Consider the following 25,215-nt stretch of genomic DNA (forward strand, 5'->3'; position numbering starts at 1 on the left):
TTTTTTTCATTTCATTTTTAATGTTGTTTGCACCGTTTTTTGTTTGTGGGTAGTCTTTCTTTTTTGTTTAGGTCAATGTCATGAGTGGTGCCTGCATGATTCATGGTCCTGCAATTTCCATTTCCAAGCCACTGGAGGGTCATTTTCAGTCAGGGAGGTGCAACAAGAAAGTCTCTGGTTTGAGGCTGAGGCAGGGGCAGGCCCATGATATAATCTCAATTATGCATGGTGACATCACTAATGATATCAGCTGCACATACACGGCACTAGAGAAGATGCAAGAGGCCCGGGAATAAAAATAAATAATTTGGCCATTCAGAGACCCATATTTATAATTAAATAAGGTGTCCAAGGAGGAATGAAGAAGCCCACATAGAAGGGGCTTGATGTTGCCCTGATCCTAGAGTGATGAGTGGCAGTTGCACAATCGCACATACACGATTACGGGCATTTTGTTGAGGAGGGTGCTGGGAGAGCAAAGGGGGTCCAGGGCAGCCCAGCAACAGCCTGAAAATGGCACAAATTATCGCACATGTCCAGTTCCATTAAAGGAGACTGGCACTGACACCCACCCGACTTATAAAGTAAATATTGAAAGTATTTGAAATGCATGGACACTGTTATAAATTGAAGAATTTAGGTGCCCAGAGGTGTCAGAGGTGGGTTGTGACCTTCTTTAGGAAAGTTAAATAGGTAAAATGTGTTAAGATGTGAGTTTCCCGTTGTGGGTTTAAAAGGGATTTAAAATACAGTTTTTCACATAAATCTGTATAAAGCATGGCTGTAACATGTTGCAGATGACTAAAAAGAGAAAACAGGGGGGTTTATAGTATAATTTTTAATGTTTTAATAACATCTGGGCTGTGCAGGGCTCAGTTTTGACAAGCCGTCTCCAAACAATTGCATAGCTTGAATCTGCTTGGCTGCACAGCACAGAGAAGGGACCTGATTCTGGGGATTTTTCCAGAGTCTCTGGGGAGAAGAGTGTTAGATTGTGAAGAAGAAAGAGGTTGAGGGGTTGTCATCTGCATGATTTGTCACTGAGAGAGAATTTGAAAAAAAGTTAACTTGCAGATTATAAGGAGAAAAGGATAAAGAAAAGTGAAATGTATTTTGGTAGGAAATTTAGGTCCTTTCCTGGATGTAAAGGATTTTCCCTCTTAAAGATTAAGAGTTAAGTTATTTAAAGTGGAGTGAAGAAATTTCTGAGATTTTGTCAGTGTTTAAATATAAAGAGTAAAATCCTGTGATTTTCCGACTATTCATAGAAAGCCTGAAGAGTTAGTCCATGAGTGAGAAGTCTTAAGCAGAGATATTACAAAGTCTGGGTTTATATATAAATATTTATAGTATTCTGTGACTCTAATCTGAAAAATAAAGAGTCCTGCTTATGAATATTGAAGGTTTAAAACCTTTCTTGGGTAAATTTGATTCTTAGCTAAAGAGTTACTGAAAGTTAAAGAAACCAAAAGTTTTCTAATTTTTCTGATCATCTTGAATAAAATAAGGTGGTATTTAAATTAATCTATACAAGTAAGAGATTTGAACAGAGTAAATTTTGATCATATTGTCCCAGTTTTGATGGAATAGAGATTTAAGTGAAAACAATATCTCTCTGGGAGGTTATAATTTTAATTATCTTCCAACTACTTCAACTAAAAGAAAATATTATTATTCAGCTTTTAATTTTTTTTATTTTGGGGGGAGAGGACTTACTGTTTATAACTTAGGCCCCCTTTTATCAAGCAGTGCTAGCGGATGCCGCACAGTAATGCAGACAAAGCCCATTACCGCAGTGACAGTCGCTAGCACAGCTTGATGAAAGGGGGCCTAAGTGAGAGTTGAATATGGTAAAAGTGAAAGCTAATTGTGGAGAAGCGTTTTTCTGAAGACAACAAACTCAACAAGAAGACTAGTAGAATAGACTAGGGAATAAGAGGTCAGATCAAATTAGGAAATCTAGCAAAGGATTTAAATAATTATTATTTTTTAATTTTAAAGTGAGGGGCTCTTTTACTAAGCTGTGTAGGTGACTACGTGTGCCCAACATGTGCCAAATTGGGGTTACTGCCTGGTTACCATGTGGCCCTCACTATAATTTCAATTTTGGCGCATTTCGGCTATGCATATCCAAAATATATTTTTTAATTTCTGGCATGCGTCAGCTACATGTGTCAAGTGACATTTGATGCGCATAGGTCATTACTATGAGACCTTACCGCTATGTCAATTTCTAGCGGTAAGGTCTCAGACCCTAAATGGATGCGTTGCAATTTTCATTTTGCCACACGTCCATTTTTGGCAAAAATTTTAAAAAGGCATTTTTTGTAGGTGCGCTGAAAAATTATTCTGTGTGCACCCAAAATATGCGCCTACACTACCGCAGGCCATTTTTCAGCGCACCTTAGTAAAAGGACCCCTAAGAGTCTTCACAGAACAGGTATCCTGGTGCATCTGGCAGAAACACATAGGGGTCCTTTTTACTAAGGTTAGCTGAAAAATAGCCTGCGCTAGTGTAGGCGCATCTTTTGTATGCATGCAGATCCATTTTTCAGAGTGCCTGTAAAACAGGCCCTTTTTTTTTTGCCGAAAATACACGTGCGGCAAAATAAAAATTGGTGCTAGTCCATTTTGGGTCTGAGACCCTACCGCCACCTGTTGACTTAGTGGTAAGGTCTCACGCGTTAGCTGGGCGGTAATGGACAGCGCGCGTACAATACTGATTACTGCCCGGTTAACGCCAAGTGCCAGAAAATAAAAAATATTTTCCAACGAACGTAGTGGACGTGCGTAAAAAATTAAATTACCGCCCGGACCACACAGTATCCACGTGGTAGACGCACGTAGGCGCCTACACGGCTTTGTAAAAGGACCCCCTAGATAGTATGTAGGTATCCTGATTTCTTCTTATAGGACACAGAGATAAGCAGATAGTGTTTATCATTTTATTTCTTTAAAGAGAGGCACAAGTACCGAAGATCCTCAGCTGAAGAAAGATTAAAAGGGCCGGTCCCAATGTGGAAGAAAAGTAAAAGAAATTGGAAGTCAGATAAGTCTTCTTCACCAGTGCGAACTCACACTACGTGTACAGACTGAGTCAAAAATACCATTTTAAGAGTGTTTTCACACAATTAAGTGAGAAACTAACTTACTTGACGTTTACCCTAAATACTTACCTGCCTAGGTTTATTTTGCTTAAAGGAAAGTTGCTATTGTCCTACAATAAAATTTGTTATACTTAGCTGATGTTTAGATAAAAGCCTTGTTGAAGAAATCTTCTTAACTACATTAAGGATTAAGGCCCCCTTTTACAAAGCTGTTCTAGCAACAGGCGGTGCGGTAATGCCGATACAGCCCATTCACTTTGAATAGGTTGTGTCGACATTGCTGTGCAGCTTTGTAAAAGGGGGTCTAAGATTGTTCCATGAGGACTTAAAGTGAAAAGGATCTCGAACAGAGCTGCAATGCACTTACTGTAAAAGATTCAGCTGAGCTTATATGTTCTTTTATTGATGGTGTTTACATTTTTGTCTGGTTTGGCCCAGAACTTTGGTTGTAACTGCTTACTTAAATTTTTTTCACTAGGGCTATTCATCTCTGAACACGTTAACAAAGATTCTATGGTTATTTAACATTTTAACTAGTATTAATATTTAACACATCTTAATTAGAACAAAAATATTCATTTAAAACATTCATTAGTCATATTTTATTGTTCTATATCTGAAATCTTTACAAATATATATATAGATTGTAATATCTTTTCTTTTTGAGAGAATAATTTACATATTTTTCCTCTCAGGTTTTTAAGAGAACTTGAGGCATGGTTAGGGGGTCCTTTTAAAAAAGCCACACTGAAAAATGGTTTGCGGTAGTGTATACACAGGTTTTGGGTGCGTGTCAATCCATTTTTTAGTGTGCGCCTGTAAAAAAAAAAGGCCTTTTTTGATGAAAATGGACGTGCGGTACAATCAAAATTGCCGCATGTCCATTATGCGTCTGAAACCTTATCGACAGCCATTGACCTAGCGGTAAAGAATCCGGGTGGTAAAGACCTACATGGTCAAATGCCACTTGGCACACATCCATTAAGCGCACCAGGAAATAAAAAATATTTTTCAGACGTGCATAGCATACACGCACCAAATTTGAAATTACCACAAGGGCCACGTGGTAACCCGGCGGTAACTCCAATTTGGAGCATGTTCAGTCCACGTGGAGGGGCATAATCGAATGGAAACGCCTATCTCCATGGGCGTTTATCTCCGAGAACGGGTCCGTGAAGGGGCGGGCCGAACCGAATTTTCGAAAAAATGGACGTTTTTGAGCTGGGCATTTTTAGTTTCCATTATCGTTAAAAAAAACAAACGCCCAGCTCAAAAACGTCCTAATCCGAGCCATTTGATCATGGGAGGGGCCATGATTTGTAGTACACTGGCCCCCCTGATATGCCAGGACACCAACTGGGCACCCTAGGTCAGTGCGGTGGACTTGAGAAAAAGCTCCCACATGCATAGCTCCCTTACCACGGGTGCTGAGCTCCCAACCTCCCTCCCCCAAAACCCACTACCCACAAATGTACAACACTACCATAGCTCTTAGGGGTGAAGGGGGCACCTACATGTGGGTACAGTGGGTTTTGGAGGCCTCCCATTTACCGGCACAAGTGTTACAGGTGGGGGGGGGGATGGGCCTGGGGCCACCTAGCTGAAGTGCACTGCGGTACCCACTAAAAGTGCTCCAGGGACCTGCATACACGCAGGCCTCTAGGACTGGTTGCTGCTATATAACATTGGCACATCAGTTGACACCTGAAGACTAATCTCTCCGAAAACGTCCTTTATTGGAATAACCGCCTTTACTCACAATTAACTGCAGATCAGAGGTTGTGCCCCACTGGCAACGAGTCTCCCTGGTAGTGAGATTAGCAGTAGGTCAGAGCTGGCAGAATGCTGTACAATGCCCTCTTTCAGCCACATTCAAGGGAAGAACTAAGTTGTCTAACGTGGCTAACACAGGAAAGGGAACTAAAACTGGCTTACAAAAATGGCCACTACCGCATGGACTACAACAGGAAAGACAACAGGGCACACTCTGACCCAGTAGGCAGGGGGAAAAGCACCATGGGAGAAGAGCCTACCAACTACCAACATTGTGAGACTGTAACACAAGCTAATGAAATCACGGAGCCCAATACCCTACACCCACCACAATGCAATGCTGATGTGACCCTGTAGTGCACCCGAGAGCCACATCTGACCCAGGGAAAGGCTGTGACAGGATCAAACACATTTTGTTGTCATGGAGGTGGGTACGGCATTTGAGGATGGCATAGAGGCTGGAAAAAAAGTTTTTAAAGTGGGTTTTTTTCTGGTAAGGGGGGGGGGGGTTAGTGACCACTGGGGGAGTCCGGGGAGGTCATCCCTGATTCCCTCCAGTGGTCATCGGGGCAGTTGGAGTACTTTTTTGGGACTTGTTCGTGAAAAAATAGGGTCCAAAAAAAGTGACCCAAAATCGCAGTAAAAACGCCTTTTTTTCAATTATCAGCTAAAGACGCCCATCTCTCCTCGGCTGATAACCACATCCCAGTTCCGCCTCCACCACGCCTCTGACACGCCCCCGTCAACTTTATTCGTTTCCGCGATGGAGTGCAGTTGGAAACGCCCAAAATTGGCTTTCGATTATACTGATTTGGGCGCCTTTGCGAGACAAACGTCTATCTCCCGATTTAGGTCGCACTATAGGCGTTTTTCTCTTTCAAAAATAAGCTGGATAGGCACCTACGTATTAAAATGGCAACCAAGGGCCTCTTTTACTAAGCCGTGGTAGGCTCTACGGGCACACAACATGCACCAAAACTGATTTCCCGCCCCGACTACCATGTGATTTTTTTGCAGTAATTTCATTTCTGGCGCATATCTGCTACGCATATCTGAAAAATAATTTTTATTTTCAGGTGCGTGTAGCGAACACGCGCCAAGTGGCATCTGACATGTATAGGTCCTTTCCACGCAGATTCTTTACCACTAGGTCTATGGCAGGCGGTAAGGTCAGACACCCAAAATGAACACGTGGCAATTTTGATTTTGCCGTACATCCATTTTCATCAAAAGAAAAGAAAAAAAGGCATTTTTGGTACCTGCACTGAAAATATTTCTGTGCTCGCCCAAAACCCGCACCAACACTATCGCAAGCCACTTTTTACCACGGCTTAGAAAAAGGACTCCTTAGTGTTTTTAATAAAGCATTTCTTTTATTTTTAAAAGAACACTGTCTGAGGCGACATATTCGAATCATATTCAGGTAAAAGTAGAAGGGGGGCTTACACTAATATCTTTTTCAGAATTGTTCATATTCTTAGCTTTCTATGAACATAAATATTCATGCATTTATGAATTTTAAAAACTATTTACCAGGCCTACTGCTTTATTATTTTACCATCATATAAAATTGTGATAATCCAGTTGCACAGATGCAGTTAGCGACATGCATGATTCAACATGGTCCAGGTCTTCCCTCATTCTCTGTCTCTCAAATCTGACCTGGATGAATGAATTCTCCCAAACGATTGCCTTCTCATTGATGATGAAATCCTGCCCTTGGGAAGCATAAGGATTATAACTTCCAACAATCTCACGATGCAGTACTCCACTGGGTAGAGGGACCAGATTTACAATATTGTAGCCAGTGTTCAGGTCTCTATTCTCATCAAAAAAGATCTCTTCATCCAGATTGTTCTTAAAGTGGACGTTCTTCAGATAATGATGAAGCTAAAAATTAGAATTCCAATAGTGAATGTATCTGTCAAGTTAACTGCCAAGTTCAAACATATTTCTGCTCAAATTTATTTCATTATTACTATTCTAGGAAAAAAGGCCCGTTTCTGACAGAAATGAAAAGAGCGCTAGCAAGGTTTTCCTTGGAGTGTGTGTGTTTTACAGAGTGTGTGTGAGAGTGAGTGTGTGATACAGAAAGAGTGAATGTGTGAGTGTGTGTGACAGAGCGAGAGTGAATGTGTGAGTGTGTGTGACACCTCCATCCCAGTTTCTGGGTCTGCCTGGCCCCCCTCTAAGTTCCAGGGTCGGCCCACCTCCAAGTTCCAGGGTCCGCGCCCCCTCCAAGTTCCAGTGTCCGCTGTTCCTCCCTCCCACCCACCCTGTTCCAGGGTCGTTTCCCCCACTCCCCCTCCCTCCCACTTTCTGGGTCTCCCCTCCCTCCATCCATCCCAGTTTCTGTCAGTCTGGCCCCCCTCCAAGTTAGTTCCAGCGTCGTTGCCCCCCCTTTCTCCCTCCCTCCCTGTTCCAGGGTAGTTGCCCCCTCTCTTTCCCTCCCCTCCAGCCATCCACCTGCAACATGGTGAAGCTGACTTTGTGGCTGAAGTGAAGGGGGGGGTTTTGTCTTCATGTTCGTCGCTATGTAACCATCTCTGTTGGCCCCGCCCTCATGCAAGTATTGAGTTTTAGTTGGAATGCATTTGCCCATGAGTTCATGATGTTTAAACTTAGCTTGATTTCGTTGGTGATTTCTGCCAGATCATGTTTGAAAGGGATGTATAATGTGACATCATCAGCCTAGATAAATGGGTTAAGGCCTTGGGTGGATAGGGTCTTGGCTAGTGGAGTTATTATGAGGTTGAAAAGGATCAGTGATAGTGGTGATCCTTGCGGTACTCCGCAGCCTGGTTTCCACGGTGATGATATGTTTGTTTTTGATTTCACTTGTTATGTTCTTGTGGTTAGGAAACCCTTAATCCAATTGAGAGTGCCATCACTGATTCTGAAGTATTCTATGAGTCTTAGCAATATGTTATGGTTAACCATGTCAAACGCACTTGACATGTCAAATTGGAGGAGGAGAATGCTCTTACCTATTGCTATTTCCTGCTTGAATTTGTTTAGGAGAGTGAGTAGTACTGTTTCAGTGCTGTGTAGGAGTCAAAATCCTGATTGTGACTCATGTAGTATAGTGAATTTGTGTATGTAGTCATTGAGTTGTTTGATCACCAGTCCTTCCATTAGTTTGACTACTAATGGGATAGATGCTACTGGGCGGTAGTTGGTAATGTCATTTGTTTTTTTTTTCTTGGTGTCTTTTGGTATTGGGGTGAGCAGGATGTTGCCTTTTTCTTTAGGGTAGATACCCTGTTGAAGCATGAAGTTTAAGTGGGATGTAAGATCTATTATGAAGCGGTGGGGGGCAGATCGTATTAGGTAGCTGGGGCAGGTGTCCAGTTGTCAATGGCTGTTGGAGTATTGTTTTATCGCCTGGGTAACTGTGTCGGTGCCGAGGAGAGCAAAATTGGACCATATTCGGTCAGCCGGGTATTCACCAGGGGTTGGGTCTAGACCATTAATGAAGTTTTCTATGTCCATGTTGTTCTGAGGTAGGGTTTTATGTAGGTTTACTATTTTTTCATTGAATTAGTTAGCAAGGTTGTCTGCAGATGGAATGTCAGTGTTGGTTGTGGTGACCGGCGCTGTGTCTAGTAGTTTGTTCATGAAATGGTATCGTTTCTTCGTGTTTTTGTAGTCCGGCCCAATTTTAGTTTTGTAGTACGACCTTTTGGTCTGTCTTATTGTGTATTTGTATTTCCTTTGTAGTTGTTTCCATGCCTTGAGTGTGTGTTCATCTTTTGTTTTTTTCCATGCGCATTCCAGTTTCCTAGATTGTATTTTTAGCTTTTTCAGTTCTTCGTTGAACCACGGTGTCAAGTTATGTCTATGTGAAGTTCTTATTTGTAATGGTACTATTTCGTCTAATATGTGTCTGCATCTTTTGTCTCATTCTGAGAAGTAATATATGGATTCCGTTTATGCTGTCCAATCGTTGTTGTATATGTGTTGCCAGAAAGTAACCGGGTCTATTTGGCCTCTCCTGGTATAAGTTGTGTGTTCTCGCGTGTGGAGAGAACCCCTTTTTCGCCATTTTAGGGATAGGTTTAGCTTGTAATGGTCGGTCCATGGTGTTTCTGTCCATCTAGTTTGTGTGATGGTTCGGTTCTGATCAGTGGACAGTTTGTATGAGATGAGGTCGAGTGTGTGACCCTTCGCGTGGGTTGTTTGCATGTGTGGCCATGTAAGGTTACATAGATGAAGGAAGTCCTTGCAATCTTGTGCTTTGGTAGAGTTTGGGTCTTCAAGGTGAAGGTTAATGTCTCCTAATACTAGTGTATTGGAGTTAGATACACATATATTTGAAACGAAGTCCATGAAGTCCGCCTGGCTTTCGTTCCAGTTACATGGTGGTCTGTAGAATAGGACACAGTTTAGGTGGTTGAGAAGGGTTTTGTGTTGGATTCTGATTGATGCTATTTCAAGGTGGGTTGTTATAGATCCCACAGTGGTTTTAATCGTGAGGTGAGATCGGTAGATGAGTGCTATGCCCCCTCCTCTTTTTTATTTTCTGGTCCAGTGAGTGATTTTGTATCCTGGAGGACACAGTGTAAGCCCCTCCCCCCACACCTGGGTTGAGCTGTTATATCAATGTGCTCTGGGTCAGTTGATGGAAGTAGCCTAGACCGAGTACCACAAACACATTACCCAGTAGGGGAGATAAGATACAAAAAACTAGAGAGAGAACTAATTTCAAGTTTTCTTTTCTTATTTTATTTAAGGAAATTTTAAAAACCCAACCATTTAATAGTTCATAGAAATACACATTTAACGGTAATACTACCTTTTTCAGTTACTGCTTGTTTTCTATACACACAGCTGTAACACTTATTCACTGCCTACGTAGGTTACATACGTCAGACGGGGGCGGGCCCAGGTCAGGAAAGCAGAGACATCCTGAAGACACAGAGGTAAGAGGCACTGCGCGGGCCCGATAAGGCGGAGCGAGGGCCCGGTGGAGGGGGGAGCCGCGGTGACGACCTCAAGGGGGCGGGGCATGGGGTGTAGGATGGTGGGAGGCGGAGCTGTGGGAGAAAGTAGAGAGAAAGGAAGGGAGGGGGGTCGGGGCTGCTAAAATTTTGATTTTTTATGCAGGGGGAAGCAGGGAGCAGCAGCGACCTCGGGTGGGGGGGGGCACAGGGGCAGAGGATGGTGGGAGGTGGAGCTGTGGGAGAAAAAGGAGAAAGGGAGGGAGGGGGGCCGGGGCTGATAAAGTTTTATAAGTTTTTGCTTTTTAATGCAGGGGGAGCGGGGAGCAGCGGCGACCTCGGGTGGGGGGGGGAAAGGATGCTCATAAAGGACGCTCCTGATGAGCGTTTTTGCCCCCCCCTCCCGATTTTTTTTTTACATTACAGTTTGGAAGCCGGGCAGCCCTAATGAGAGGTACAGACCTCTCGTTAGCTTTCCCGGAGTTTTCCTGCGTTAGGGCAAGCGGAAAATTTTAGTGCATCTCATTCCAATAGAGTTTCTAAGCAATTTGCTCATCTGCATTCTGTTTTCGTTAGCTGCTGTCGTCTTCGGAAAAAGGCCTTTAATGCATGTCACGGTTTAAAACTTGTTCGTTAAAGGGTTGTAAAAGGGTCGTTAAAGTTTAGTGCATCTGGCCCTATGTTTCCTTACCCCCAATTCGGTTGGCTTCTATTGACAATTTGTAACTATATGAGATTAACAAATGTGACCATTTTCATTTGTTTCCTTTCCACAGGGTAACTTTACCAACTGAGCTAAGCACCAGACATCAGATACGTACTTTTGTTTTTCCTTTTACAGCCTTTTAAATTTGTGAACCTTTACTTTCTGTGAATTGTTTTTTATTGTAAATGCATAAAGAATGTGATTCTTTGGCAACCGATTTTGTTTTGCAGAACCTTCCTCTTCAGGCGTCCGGAATGTATTTCCCAGCTAGATCATCATGTAAGCATTTTTCTTTTTCTCTCTTTCTAGTTATAATGCAAATATCACTTAGCTGTGGAACACTCTTAACTCAGTTTGTTCATTGATGTGAGTAGAAGCCTTTCTTGCATGGGGGCCCAGAATTTCTCCAAACACCAGCTCTTTAGGATTCTTTTCACCTTCCTTAACAAAATAAACAGGAGGCAAAACCCTCTCTCCCTATTTTAGGTGATACTTCTCTGTGGGGGATATTAAATTTATTCGCTCAAAACTGTGGCCTCTTGCTAATCAAAATTAAATTCAAATAAAATACCCTTTCTTTTCAATCCTAACCTCGCTTACAGGATTATTTTTGAAAGTGATCGCCGGCGATCTTCCGACATAAATCGGGAGATGGCCGGCAATCTCGGAAAAGCGGCAAAATCGGTATAATCAAAAGCTGCTTTTTATGACACCATCGCCGCTTTCCCTTCGCTGCGCCGGCGAAAGTTCAAGGGGGCGTGTCGACGGCAAAGCAAAGACATGGTGGGCATGGGCTTGGCTACCAGATGGCCAGCTTTTCGGATAATGGGAAAAAAAGCGGCGTTAATCAGTATTTCGCCAGGTTTACTTGGTCCTTTAATTTTCACGACCAAGCCTCAAAAAGGTGCCCCAATTGACCAGATGACCACCAGAGGGAATGGGGGATGACCTCCCCATACTCCCCCAGTGGTCAGCAACCCCCTCCCACACTAAAAAAATAAAAATAAAAAACTTTTTTGCCAGCCTCAAATGTCATACCCAGCTCCCTGACAGCAGTATGCAAGTCCCTGGAGCACTTTTTAATGGGTGCAGTGCACTTCAGGCAGGCAGACCCAGGTCCATCCCCCCCTACCTGTTACACTTGTGGTGCTAAGTGTTGAGACTTCCAAACCCCAAAACCCACTGTACCCACATGTAGGTGCCCCCCTTCACCCATAAGGGCTATGGTAGTGGTGTAGAATTGTGGGGAGTGGGTTTTGGGGGGGATTTGGGGGGCTCAGCACCAAAGTTAAGGGAGCTATGCACCTGGGAGCTATTTGTATATTTTTCAAACATTTTTAGAAGTGCCCCCTAGGGTGCCCGGTTGGTGTCCTGGCATGTCAGGAGGACCAGTGCACTACAAATGCTGGCTCCTCCCATGACCAAATGCCTTGGATTTCGCCGGGTTTGAGATCGCCGGCATTTTTTTCCATTATCGCTGAAAAACAAAACCGGCCATCTCAAACCCGGCAAACTCTGGCATTTGGCCAGGCTACACCATATTATCGGGGAAAAAAAAGATGGCCGGCCATCTTTTTCGATAATACGGTTCCGGCCAGCTGTAGCGCCACCGCCAAAATAGATCGCCGGCGACCTATTTCGCTGGTGACGTTCGATTATGCCCCTCTTAATTACCCTGTCCTAACAGGAGCAGCCCTGAAGTGCACTCACACCATTCCTGTTGCAGCACTCTCCTTCTACACTCCTGCTCACATAACATTCTATTCCCCAAACCTTCTCCCATACACAGACATTTTAGCTCTGGTTTATCCTTTAATTATACCTGAGTCAGGATTTTGGTCCTATACAGTTAATACCCCACTAGTTCACACCCAACCCTTCCTATTATCTATTTCCCTGTTACCCCTCAAACTTACAGAACTTATTGTTCCTAATTCCCTATCCCAAGGAGGGAATAACCTCAAGCACTCAGGGCACAGGATCCACACTCTCACCATTTCTCCTCTCCCTCTCTCCAAATTCCTCACTTTGTCTATTAATGACTTAAATTCTACTAAAGTTGTCAGTCATTCACAGACACACTGCAGCACACAGCCTCTCCTTCTGCTTCAGCTCCTTCTCCCAATCATCAGCTTCAGCGTTGCCAAGCCAATGGAATTCTGGCCTGAGTACCAGTGCTTCTCTGACCAATAGAAATGTCCCCTAGAACTCCTTTTTTTTTTACCTGACCATTGGAATTCCAACTGACCCTACTCAGTCTCCATTTTCTTTTTATTTTCCCCATAGAAGCCAATGTGAAAATGTAATTTCTTTCAAAATAAAATCCTAAGTTACCGCAAACTGTACCAATTTTTCAATTATAATTCAGCCCTTCATTCCCCCCTGCACCATGTTTTTACTTTTCAAAAATAATTCTATTTAATGTCCGCCCTACCATTTTCTCAAATAAACCCATTTAAATGTCCCAAATTAAATTAATGTCTGTTATAAAAAGTAGACCGATACACATATATAAAAACAATGAAATAATTTATTCAAACCAAGATAAAAGCAGTACCCGACGTGGCCACGTTTCGCCCTCAGGCTGCGTCAGGGGTAAAACTACAAATAAAAACATTAAAATAGTGATAACATCATCTCAAGTAATGTACATATATATATATATATATATATATATATATATATATATATATATATATATATATATATATATATATAAAGTCATAACAGCAAATGATAAAATAAAGTACAATAAATGCATTACACATTCAAAAGTAAAATGGAGAAGGAGATAAGACAAGCCACTTTTCAAACATATGAAAGTGTATAAAACGTTGGATGGATTTAATCAAATCCAATAATGTATCAATACATACCTAAAAATCAGAGGTGATCAACATACCCCTTCAAAAAAAGCCTAAAACAAAATTAAAAAGATATACATTAATCCCATCTTGATCAGCCCATGTATCACAAACTCTACATCTCTAGTAAGAATGAGCTTGTTTGGTGATTGAGGGAGAAATAGAGTGTTTTCTCTTTTTTTAATAATAAATAAAAATGGGAAGCCACAGCACAGATAGTATTGCTGTTGCATTTTGATCCAGAGCAGTGTCTGCTGACAAGTAGTCAGCTTTAATCTATGTGATGTTATGGGAGATGGCAGCATGGAGTAAAGCAGATGTATAAGTATATTTACTATAGAATGAGTTATGGTCTTTTGAAAGTTAGTTTCATCTATGCAGCCATGTCTTTTGATGATGTTATAGTAAAGGCTGATAAAGTTTTAGGATTCAAGGTGGTCTATTGTACTCACTCTATGCTCCCCAGTATCTCTCCACACTAGTCCATTCCTACACCCCTTCCCGTGCACTCCGCTCCATGGATAAATCCTTCTTATCTGTTCCCTTCTCCACTACTGCCAACTCCAGACTTCGCGCCTTTTGTCTCGCTGCACCCTACGCCTGGAATAAACTTCCTGAGCCCCTACATCTTGCCCCATCCTTGGCCACCTTTAAATCTAGACTGAAAGCCCACCTCTTTAACATTGCTTTTGACTCGTAACCACTTGTAACCACTCGCCTCCACCTACCCTCCTCTCTTCCTTCTCGTTCACATTAATTGATTTGATTTGCTTACTTTATTTATTTTTTGTCTATTAGATTGTAAGCTCTTTGAGCAGGGACTGTCTTTCTTCTATGTTTGTGCAGCGCTGCTTATGCTTTGTAGCACTATAGAAATGCTAAATAGTAGTAGTAGTAGTAGTAGTAGTCTATTTGTAGAAGATTTATAACAGTGAGTAATTGAATGCTTTACACAATGAAATATAGTCAACTGATGATATGATGAGAATTTTAATTGAGCTGACTGGTGAGATATAGAGTTTGTGATACATGGGCTGATCAAGATGGGATTAATGTATATCTTTTTAATTTTGTTTTAGGCTTTTTTTGAAGGGGTATGTTGATCACTCCTGATTTTTAGTTATGTATTGATACATTATTGGATTTGATTAAATCCATCCAACGTTTTATACACTTTTATATGTTTGAAAAGTGGCTTGTCTTATCTCCTCCTCCATTTTACTTTTGAATGTGTAATGCATTTATTGTACTTTATTTTATCATTTGCTGTTATGACTTATATATATATATATATATATGTGTGTGTGTGTGTGTGTGTGTACATTACTTGAGATGATGTTATCACTATTTTAATGTTTTTATTTGTAGTTTTACCCCTGACGCAGCCTGAGGGCGAAACGTGGCCACGTCAGGTACTACTTTTATCTTGGTTTGAATAAATTATTTCTTTGTTTTTATATATGTGTATCGGTCTACTTTTTATAACAGACTTTTATGTAGCAAGTAGACTGTTGCCTTTTTTGTTTTTCTTTTTACCAAATTAAATTAATTCCTAATTCAAAAATTAATTTCATCCTTTTTTGTCGTTTAGATTGTAAGCTCCTTTGAGCAGGGACTGTCCTTCTTTGTTAGATTGTACAGCGCTGCGTAACCCTGGTAGCGCTTTAGAAATGTTAAATAGTAGTAGTAGTTTCTATACCTTCAGCATCTAATTTATAATTTTAAACCCCAATTTAGACCCTTTTTAGCCCCCCTAAAACTACTCCTTAAAATTTAAATTTTCAATTTTTAACCACTCAGAAAATATTAATAAAATCCCCCAAATTCAAAACTGCAAAAATAATTCAAATCCAATTAACCCTTTCCATCCTAGACCCAAAATTCCCAAAACCATCAAATTTTTAAAAACTGAATAAAGTTTTGAGTCATACGACCCCTTACCTTATTCCCGTAGGTCCCTTGACACGACAACCCCCAACAAATCCGGTCCCGATGGTCTGTATCCAAAAACAGAGCCACAACAAAAACACCCCAGAAAACCAAAAATCCCTGGAACTCCCTCTGGGCCCACCGAGCCCCAGGCCTCAGTGAGGCCTACCGGAGCTCCAGGATAGACGCTGTGCACGTCAAGCACATGCATGCTGCGTCCTCCTCCCCCCTCCTGGCAGGCTAGGCCACAGACCAGCCTTCCTCCTGCTGGGAGTCTCCCCTTACCTCCTGCACTGGTGTCCCCGCATGATCGCGGCTGGACGCCACACCACCCTATGACCCCAACCAAACGCCACGAGCGTCCCCTGGCCCCACTGTCGCCGGCCACAACCAGCCCAAAACCGGGGCCGAAGATGACGGCAATGCCCGGTCCAGCACGCCACGCCCGGGGACGTGCCCAACCATCCCCGGGCCGAGAAAACCCCGACGACGCCTCCCGCAGTGCCCCTCCAACCTGTGGCCTCCTCAGAACGACCCGAAACCGGCCATAATGCCCCAGCTTCCAGGACAGCACCGCCCTCCCCCCCCGGAACGCCCGGAGTGTCCTGGGCTGCTGCTGCCCTCTGCCACTGGCCCAGAACGGCCCCAAAAGGCTGGACAAGCCAGCACCACAACAGTGCCGGACACCGCAACACCTCCCCCTCTCTCAAACCACCCCAAAACGCCCCAAAGTGGCCCACACCTCACTTGGGGATCAGGTAAGTATTTTTTCCTTTTTTTTTTTAACTATCTTAACCCCTTAGGGTTACAATAGGTTTAAGATTATAGGGTCCTTCTGATCATGGATCCATGTTTCAGTGATGAAGAGTAGATCAAGTTTCGCTGATGTGATCCAATGTTATTATTGTTGTTTTGTTTACTACGGATCTGGCGTTGACATAGCCTATTTGAATTTTTTGGTATGGGTCTTCTACATTCAGTGTTATGTGGGCTTTTGTTAGCTGTCGTTTATTTATTTTTGTTACATTTGTACCCCACGCTTTCCCACTCATGGCAGGCTCAATGCAGCATACATATTGTATACAGGTACTTATTTGTACCTGGGGCAATGGAGGGTTAAGTGACTTGCCCAGAGTCACAAGGAGCTGCCTGTGCCTGAAGTGGGAATCGAACTCAGTTCTTCAGTTCCCCAGGACCAAAGTCCACCACCCTAACCACTAGGCCACTCCTCCACGGTTTGTGTGGATTTTTTGTCATCTATCTTTTCATTTTGTTGAGGTTGTACACTTGTTGGTTCTTTTCCTTTATTTTGGTTTATGTCGGTTTGGTGTGATGTGGTGTGTCTGATCCGTGTTCGGTTATTGATTAGTACGGGTATATTGTTGATTTCTGCGAGTTAGATGGTCATTGTTAGGTGGATCAGGGGTAAGGAGTAGATTGCAAGGAACAGTTTGGTGGTGTTCATTATGGTATCATATCAGTAAAATTTTAGAAGAAGATTGTTGCTGTATTCAACGTTAAAGATTATTCTCCTGGAACCTCGTATTTACATAACATTCTTGTGCTTCTTAAAAGTTGCGAGGTCTCCGTCGTGCGCCTGTAACGTTATGTCATAGGGGCATGTCTTAGCAGGATTTAGTGTTCTTGGGATAATTAGAATTTAGTGACAGAACGTGCGCTTCTTTTGACGGCTGGCGCTGCTTACATTATGCATCGATCACTGGTCTTAACCCAGTGCTGCAGTTCTCTATTTTCTTCTTACCTGGCAAATCTTGAAGGGGTTTAATAGACAACTTACCTCTTACCCTAGATGCTTTTATATAAGGTCTAACTATGTATGTCCACGTTCCTGCCAATGTGAAAGCATTTTGCTATCCGTTATACGCTGGAGTCGTTTATTTCATGAGGCTGCCCAAAACACACCTCTAACATGCCCCTTATGGAGACATCTATAATTGGACTTCCTAGTGGTTAGAACGTCTTTTCGTCTTTTTTTTATTATTGGGTTTGGACGTTTCTCTTTCAGAAAGACGTCTATGTGCCTTTTGTGTCACATTTTGGACATCCTTCTCTTTTGAAAATGAGCCCAATAGGCACCAACGCGCACCCAGTGCTCACCAATTTGGATTTACCACCCGGCTACCATTTTGGCCTTAAGGTAATTTCATTTTTGACGCATGTATGCTATGCACGTCCGCAAAATAATTTTTATTTTCTGACATGCGTCAGCTACGTATGTCAAGTGTCATTCTACACACGTAGGTCATTACTGCCTGGTTAAAGAGTGAGACCTTATTGCTAAGTCAATGGCTGGCGGTAAGGTCTTGGACCCAAAATGGATGCACACCAATTTGTATTTTGCTGCACGTCCATTTTCGACAAAAGTCATTTTTTACAGGCAGATTGAAAAATGGATCTGCGTGCACCCAAAACCCACGCCTACACTACCACAGACCATTTTTCAGTGCACCTAAGTAAAAGGACTCCTTAGTTGGCAATCTTTTCCACGTGGATTTTTTAGGCGCCATATATAGAATCTCTCCCTTAGTGCTCATATTTTTGGTGCCTACTTTTTACCTCTTTTATTTGAATCTACCCTATGGGAGGAATTCAAGAAAGTCACCTGAAAAAAAGCATGTAGAGGTATTCTATAAACCGCGCCTAAAGTTAAGCATTTTATAGAATAGCGCTTAAGCCCAGGATCAGGCATACATTTAGTGCGTCCATTTGTACCAACGTAAACGTGATGCAAATACCCCTGCTTAGATTTAGGTGTGGAGCCCCTTTATTTTATAATTACACACGTAACTAAAAGTCAAGCCCAGGATCTGCCCTGATCCACCCATGTCCCTCCCATTTCCACGCCCCCTTTTCTGAATCTTATTAGCACCAATAATTGCTTGTTAAATGCCAAATATTGGTGCTGATTAGCTCATTATTCAATTAAAATGCATATGTATTTTTAGCGCTTTTTATAGAATTAGGGGTATATGTGTAGAAAAGGTAAAAAGAATTACATTAACCATGCTTTGTTTCTTTCCCCACTTCTTCAGCTATTCTTCTTGTAAAGAATCTTATCATGAAAAACATTCTGTGATCGTGGCGATTCAGTGTCTCTCTGGGATCACAGAGTATCCAGTGCACTAAGCCTCCTTTTCCTCAAAGCCTTTCCTTTCCCATTTTGCTTTGTCTCACTTTCTCTTTCTTTTGAACAACACAGCATAAGAAATGATGTTACCTTCCATGGTAAATAATCAGATAATTTCCATATTTCTCTACTCCATGTGATGTTGTTTCTAGAGCCAGATATGAGCATGCCGTGCAGTGCGTGAGCCAGGGAATACACAGCATTATATACATTATTGCTGTTCCCAAAGAAGTAAGTGTTGCAGGGTTGGACAAATGACAATTTTACATCAGAACTGCAGGATCGTTTGATGTATTTTGGACACTGGCTGTCACATAGGCCTGTCCACCACTTCTTTGTGAGCTGATTACTTGGCAGTAGGGTAAAGTTCACCTCCTGAATAAATTTTGTAAAGCTTGGGATCATCTTCTTTACAATTCCAAATGATAAGGTGTTGTTCTTTATATTAAGTTTTCCTGTATGCTTCAAGGGAAATTTCAGTTTAGTTTTGGTGATAAAGACCTTACCAGGGATCAGTAAAAAACGGGGTAGAAACATTATATTCTCTACATTAGTATAGAGAATGATCACTTTAATTGATGGTATGTTGATGTTCTTTTCTATTTTAGATTTTTTCTCTGTTGGCATTAAATTGGCCTGTGTGTTACTAAAGATTTCTATGAATGCAATGCAGCCACCATTTTGCTCAATCCCTTCTCTCAGAATCTGAATTGCCCTCAGGTCACTTTCATCATCGGATGCAATGATACCAACCCAGGTCCAGTCAAAGTGCTTCAGCAACCTGATAATCCCAGTACAGAGGTGCAGTTCACTGGGGACAGTCCTGTAGAAAAAAGGAAACTTAACTGTGTCACTCATTAGAAGACTCTGCGAGATGAAACTGATCTGTTAAAAAGAAAAATAATAATAATAATAATAATTCATCATCATCTTTCAAGAGTGAGATTACACTTTAAATAATTTCTACAAACTTTAAAGCTCCTATATCTAGGTGATTTTGCACTAAAGTTAAGCTAAAATGTTAGTAACCTAACTTCACTGGCTCCCTATCAGAGAACGAATCAACTTCAAGGTCCTCACATTAATCCACAAGATTATCCATGGTGAATCCCTGGGCTATATGCTCAATCTGATTGACCTTCCCACCAGAAACATGTCTGTAACCTCGCGAACTTACCTTAACCTACATTACCCCAATTGCAAAGGACTCAAGTACAAAACTTATTACGGATCCAACTTTTCCTTCTTAGGCAGCCAACTCTAGAATGCCCTCCCCAGAACTATCCGATCAATTAGTGACTATCTACCCTTCCAGAAATCACTAAAAACCCATCTGTTCAAGCAAGCCTACCCAAATGAGCCAGACTAATCCTATGAACCCATCTACCCATCACATATCCAGGAGAAAACGACATTGACCTAGACTACTTCTCCCACCAAATTTCCCTATGCTTATCCCATATCCCATCACCCTCCGCTTCCTCTACACCTCCTCCAATACTCACCCTTGATCATACCTTTCCTACTCCCTTCACTTTTGCCCCTCTCTACCTACCTATTTCTTTTATTATTCTGCTATACTTAACTTATATTTCTTCATCATTACTCAGTAATCCCTGTTACTATGTAAGCTGCATTGACCCTGCTTTGAGTGGGAAAGCGCGGGGTACAATTGTAATAAATAAATAAATAGAGAGGACCCATGAGACAACTTTATGCTGCCTTCTGAAATCAGGCATTTAGGCATCCTTGCTGTGGCCCATAGCCCATGGAGCCCCTGAGGAACAAGAAGCATGTCGCTCTGCTCCCCGTCAAGGTAAAATGGAAAAGGGATAAAGGCAAAACTCTACAACCTGCTGTAACAAAGGTACCTATGAACCAGCACGTTAGAGCTGCAATGCCGGACAATGTCTATGAATTTGGCTTCTTATCCCAAAGTCTCCCTTTCTTCTGGGGACCGAACCGTACCCCCATAATCTGCTATTTTGACAGAGTTGGATGGCATTCTTAGAGGACAGGATGCTGCAGATCTTAGAGGTTTGACCTCGCCAGTATTTCCCTCTCTCAATTCCTCAGTTCCTGTTAAGAAGATTGGACAGACTGTCCAGGTTAAGGAACCTTCATCACTTTCTTTTTTGTTGTCTACTCATATTGCTGATAGCAATTAATAGAATGGAGAAATCCCTACAAGAAAAATTGTCTTCCTTTGTGAACTTTATAGAGGAAATTGTTGCAAAATTTAATGACCGATTGTCTAGAATGAAAATATTTGAAAAAGATAGACAAAATGGAATCTCAGATGACTTCTGTTGTTTCTGCAGTTACCATGGATTGTATAGCCATTCATTTATGAATGGGGTCTTTAGAGAATATTTCTAGAGCCTGAAATTTGAGGTTTTAAATTTTGACATTATACATTTTTGTCTCCCTTAGAACTTCTTAAAATGTATTTGAAGGAGGTCTTAAAGTTGACAATTGAAACTGTTATAGTTAGAGAAGCATTTTCGATATGTCTAACTCCAACTTTCGAACTTTTTGAAAAAATGTCCAAACTCTAAATAGGGAAGAAGTTCATTTTCAAAAATAAAAACGTCTATCTTTTTTTTAAACACTGTGGACATTTTGTTTTTTGGACATTTTTTTAATTTGAATGTTTTTTTTTTGGGGGGGGGGTTGTCCATTTTTGAAAAAAAAAAAGTCCACATGCAAAATGCACAAAATCAAGCCATTGGGATGTAGGAGGAGCCAAAAGTTTTAGTAGACTGTTCCCCCTGACATCCTATGACAGCAATAGGACACCCTAGGGGTCACTACAGTGGACTTCATAAACTGCTCTCAGGTACACATATGACCATTGCTCCCTTACATGTGCTGAGCCCCTCAAAACCTACTACCCCCAACTGTACACCACTACCATAGCCCTTACAGGTGAAGGGGCACCTATATGTGGATACAGTTGGTTTCTAGTGAGTTTTGGAGGGCTCCACCTGTCTGCAGTGCACTGCACCCAACACTAGACTACTCCAGGGACCTCCATGCTGTTCTAATGGACCTGAGCATAACATCTGAGGCTGGCATAGAGGTTGGTAATGTTTTTCATCACATTCTGGGGGTGGGTGGGAGGGGGCTAGTGACCACTGAGAGAATAAGGGGAGGTCATTCCTGTTTCCCTCTAGTGGTCATCTGGTCATTTAGGGCACCTTTTTGTGTCTTATTCGTTATAAAAACAGGTCTAGCTCAAAACATCTAAAGTTTTAGTCCTGAATAATTTTGTTTTGTTCCATTATGACTGAAAAACATCTAATTCTTAGGAACGCCCAAGTCCCGCCTTGAACACACCCCTGGAACGCCCCCTTGAAATTTAGACGCACTTCTGACGGACTTCAGAGAAAAATGTCTAAATATAGGTTTCGAAAATACTAATTTGGACGTTTTTGTGAGGAAAAACGTCCAAATGCAGACTTATGTCACTTTTTGGACATTTTTCTCTTTCGAAAATGAGCCTGTTAGTTACCTATATTATTTGCTTAGAAGTTCTAAGGTGCCTAATAAGGAAGGAGCTCTGGACACTATCCAACCTCCAGATAGTTTACATTTGTCAAGATTTCTTGAGTCTTCTCTGGAACCTATTAGTACATGAACTACTTTGCTGGTATCATTGCAGAAAGGGGAACATACATTTTTAATTATGAAAGCTAATTTTTCAAAAAAGAATGTTCCACTCTTTGTGCAGACTATAAGGATATTCCCAGATGTTGCCAGGTCCACACAGTTCAGGTGAAAAGCTTTTCTTCAGCTAAAACCCTAGGGTTTTAGCAGTAGGAGCATCTTTCTTGGTAAAATTTCCCTGCAAATGCCTGGTAACACTTGAGAATTATTCTTTTGATTGGTGAAACTGGAAACCTTTTTGTTAGAAAAGGAGAAAGTTAAATTTCTTATTAATTTGTTTATCTGTATGAGCAGGTTATAATGATTGTTTTTGGTGTTTGATTGTTATTCGCATTGTTTTTTCTTCTTTTTAAATTTTGATGTAATTGCTGTCTCCCAGTTATCTGCATGATGTGGGGCCTTGTGTACTAAGCCACATTATAGGTGCGTTAACATTTATAAGGCGCGTTAACCATGTATGCGCATTAACTGTGTGCATGCCTACAATATCCCTATAGGTGCCTACATGGTTAGTATGCGCGCTAATTTTAGGTGCATTAAAAACGCTAATACACCTTAATAAACAGGCCCATGGAGTTGTATGCATTTATTTTCCTTTTGTACTTTTCATTTCAAAATTATTTATTTTTTAAGTATATCTCTGAACATGTTTATTTGTAACATATGTAATCCCTCATTTTAATAGGGATTACTAAAAATTATGGGAGAATTCTCCTGAGTTATGGGGAGCGGAACTGGAGTAGGACGGGCATTTTTGATCAGACTTTGGACATTTTGCACTAAATGTCCTATATCCAAACAGGAAATGTAACCAATTTCGATAAGCAAGATGTTTCTTTAAAAAAAAAAAAACGACATGTAACATATTTTTGTGTGTTATGTTTTTGGTCCATTTTTGAAAAACGTTCAAGTAAAAAACATAGAAAGTCAAGTCACAGGGATGTTGGAGGAGCCAGCATTGTTAATAGACTGGTCACATAGACACTCCAGGAGAGCAATGGGGCACCCTATGGTGCACTGCTCTGGACATCATATAAAAGCTCCCAGGTACACTTCTCACCACTGCTACCTTTTCTTGCCTGCTGAGCCCTCCAAAATCCACCTAGAACCCATTGCCCCCACTGCTCTCCACTTGAAACACCAGCAAACAGACTCCTCAGATTCCCCTCCTTTCCCCTGTATGATTGCCTAATTTTCCTGTATTTAAATTGCATGCATATATAGTGATTTTATTTGTTGACTGTTTTATTGAAAACTGCTGTGACGAAAGGCCTATGCAATGGTGGTATATCAAATGGAGTGGAGGAGTGGCCTAGTGGTTAGAGCACTGGCCTTGCAATCCAGAGGTGGCCAGTTTAAATCCCACTGCTGCTCCTTGTGATCATGGGCAAGTCACTTAACACTCCATTGCCTCAGGTACAAACTTAGATTGTGAACCCTCCTGGGACAGAGAAATATCCAGAGTACCTGAATGTAACTCACCTTGAGCTACTACTGAAAAAGGTGTGAGCAAAATCTAAATAAATACCAACTAAACCATATACCAATATACTAGCCCTTATAGGGGTTACCTATATGTGGGTACAGTAGGGTTTTGGAAGCCTCACACTTTCCACCAACAGGTAGATAGAGATATGGGCCTGTGCAGCTCTCTACAGCAGTGGCGTAGCTACGTCGGGCCTGAGGGGGCCTGGGCCCCCATAGATTTGGCCCTGGCCCACTTCCACCACCAACCCTCCCCCGCCATCGCCGCCCACCCCACCGCTTCAAATACCTTGTTGTTTTCTGGCCCCCCCAGCCGAGAATCTAGTTCTTCAGCGCCGGAGTAGTACCTTCATTCAATGCAATTCCTGGCGTAATCAGCTGTTTCTGACGCCGTACGTCACGTACGGCGTCACAAACAGCTGATCACGTCAGGAACTGCATTGAATGAAGGCGCTACTCCGGCACCGAAGAACTAGATTCTCTTTGGCGTGGCCAGCAAACAACAAGGTATTTGAAGCAGCGGGGCGGGCGGCGAGGCGGGGGAGGGTTGGTGGCGGGAGGGGGGATCAAGGGGATCGTCGGGGGGGGGGTTCAATGTGGCATTGTTGGCGGCTGGGGGGGTGGCGGCGGGAGGGGGGCTAAACAGTGCCCCCCCACCTAGGGCTGTGGCCCCCGCTCCCAGCGAGGTCTAGCTACGCCCCTGCTCTACAGTGCACTGCACAGACCTCTAGAATACTCCAGGGTCCTGCTTAATGCTGTAGTGCACTTGTCAGCATCTGAGGCTGTCATAGAGGTAGGTAAGTACTTTTTTCTATTCACACCTTTGGGGAGGGGGGTGGAAGGAGGTCAGGGACCACTGGAGGAGTAAGAGGGGGTTGTCCCTGATTCCCTCCAGTGGTCATGTCATTTAGGGCACCTTTTTGTCCCTTATTCATTCTAAAAACAGGTCTGGAGCAAAATGTTGAAAGTGTGCACCTAGAAGTTTTTGTTTTTTTTCAATTATTGCTATAAAATGTCCAAGTGTTAGTCACACCCTATGCCCACCCTAATCCCACCTCTGCAACATCCTGGCACACCCCCTTGTGAATTGGATGCACTGCAGATGAATGGCATAGATAAATGATTTTGATGTTTAGAGAAGATATTTGTCCAAATGAGTTCGTATGGTTCATAGTTGAGGTGCAGTTTGAAAATAATAAAAGTTAGTGTTCTAGTGAGCATATGTGGTCTTTGGTTTCCTTCATCCATGCTGGAATAAGGGGCAGTTATTTATTTATTTATTTATTTGTTTGTTTGTTTGTTGCATTTGTATCCCACATTTGCCCACCCATTTGCAGGCTCAATGTGGCTTACAATATTCCATCATGGCAATTGCCATTCAAGAGTAAAGAAACAATTGGTATTACATAAAGAACAAGTGTAACATAATAGATATAAGCAATTCGGTATATAAGAAAACAGTCAGAGTATCAGGAAGTAGCGATGTGCTAGAATTCCTGTTATTGATCATTATGGTATGCCTTGTTGAAAAGAAAAGTCTATTGACAACAAGAAGCAGTATTTGGATGAGAGGAGTGTTATGTATGATGAGAAA

At 42.1% G+C, this 25,215-nt stretch overlaps 1 pseudogene; it reads right to left on the reverse strand.

Annotated features, from left to right (window-relative positions):
• LOC115464715 overlaps positions 1 to 25,215 on the reverse strand; it is a 45,772-nt pseudogene that overhangs the window by 2,434 nt on the left and 18,123 nt on the right.

Source organism: Microcaecilia unicolor, chromosome 3 (assembly GCF_901765095.1).
Source record: "Microcaecilia unicolor chromosome 3, aMicUni1.1, whole genome shotgun sequence".
Taxonomy (NCBI): domain Eukaryota; kingdom Metazoa; phylum Chordata; class Amphibia; order Gymnophiona; family Siphonopidae; genus Microcaecilia; species Microcaecilia unicolor.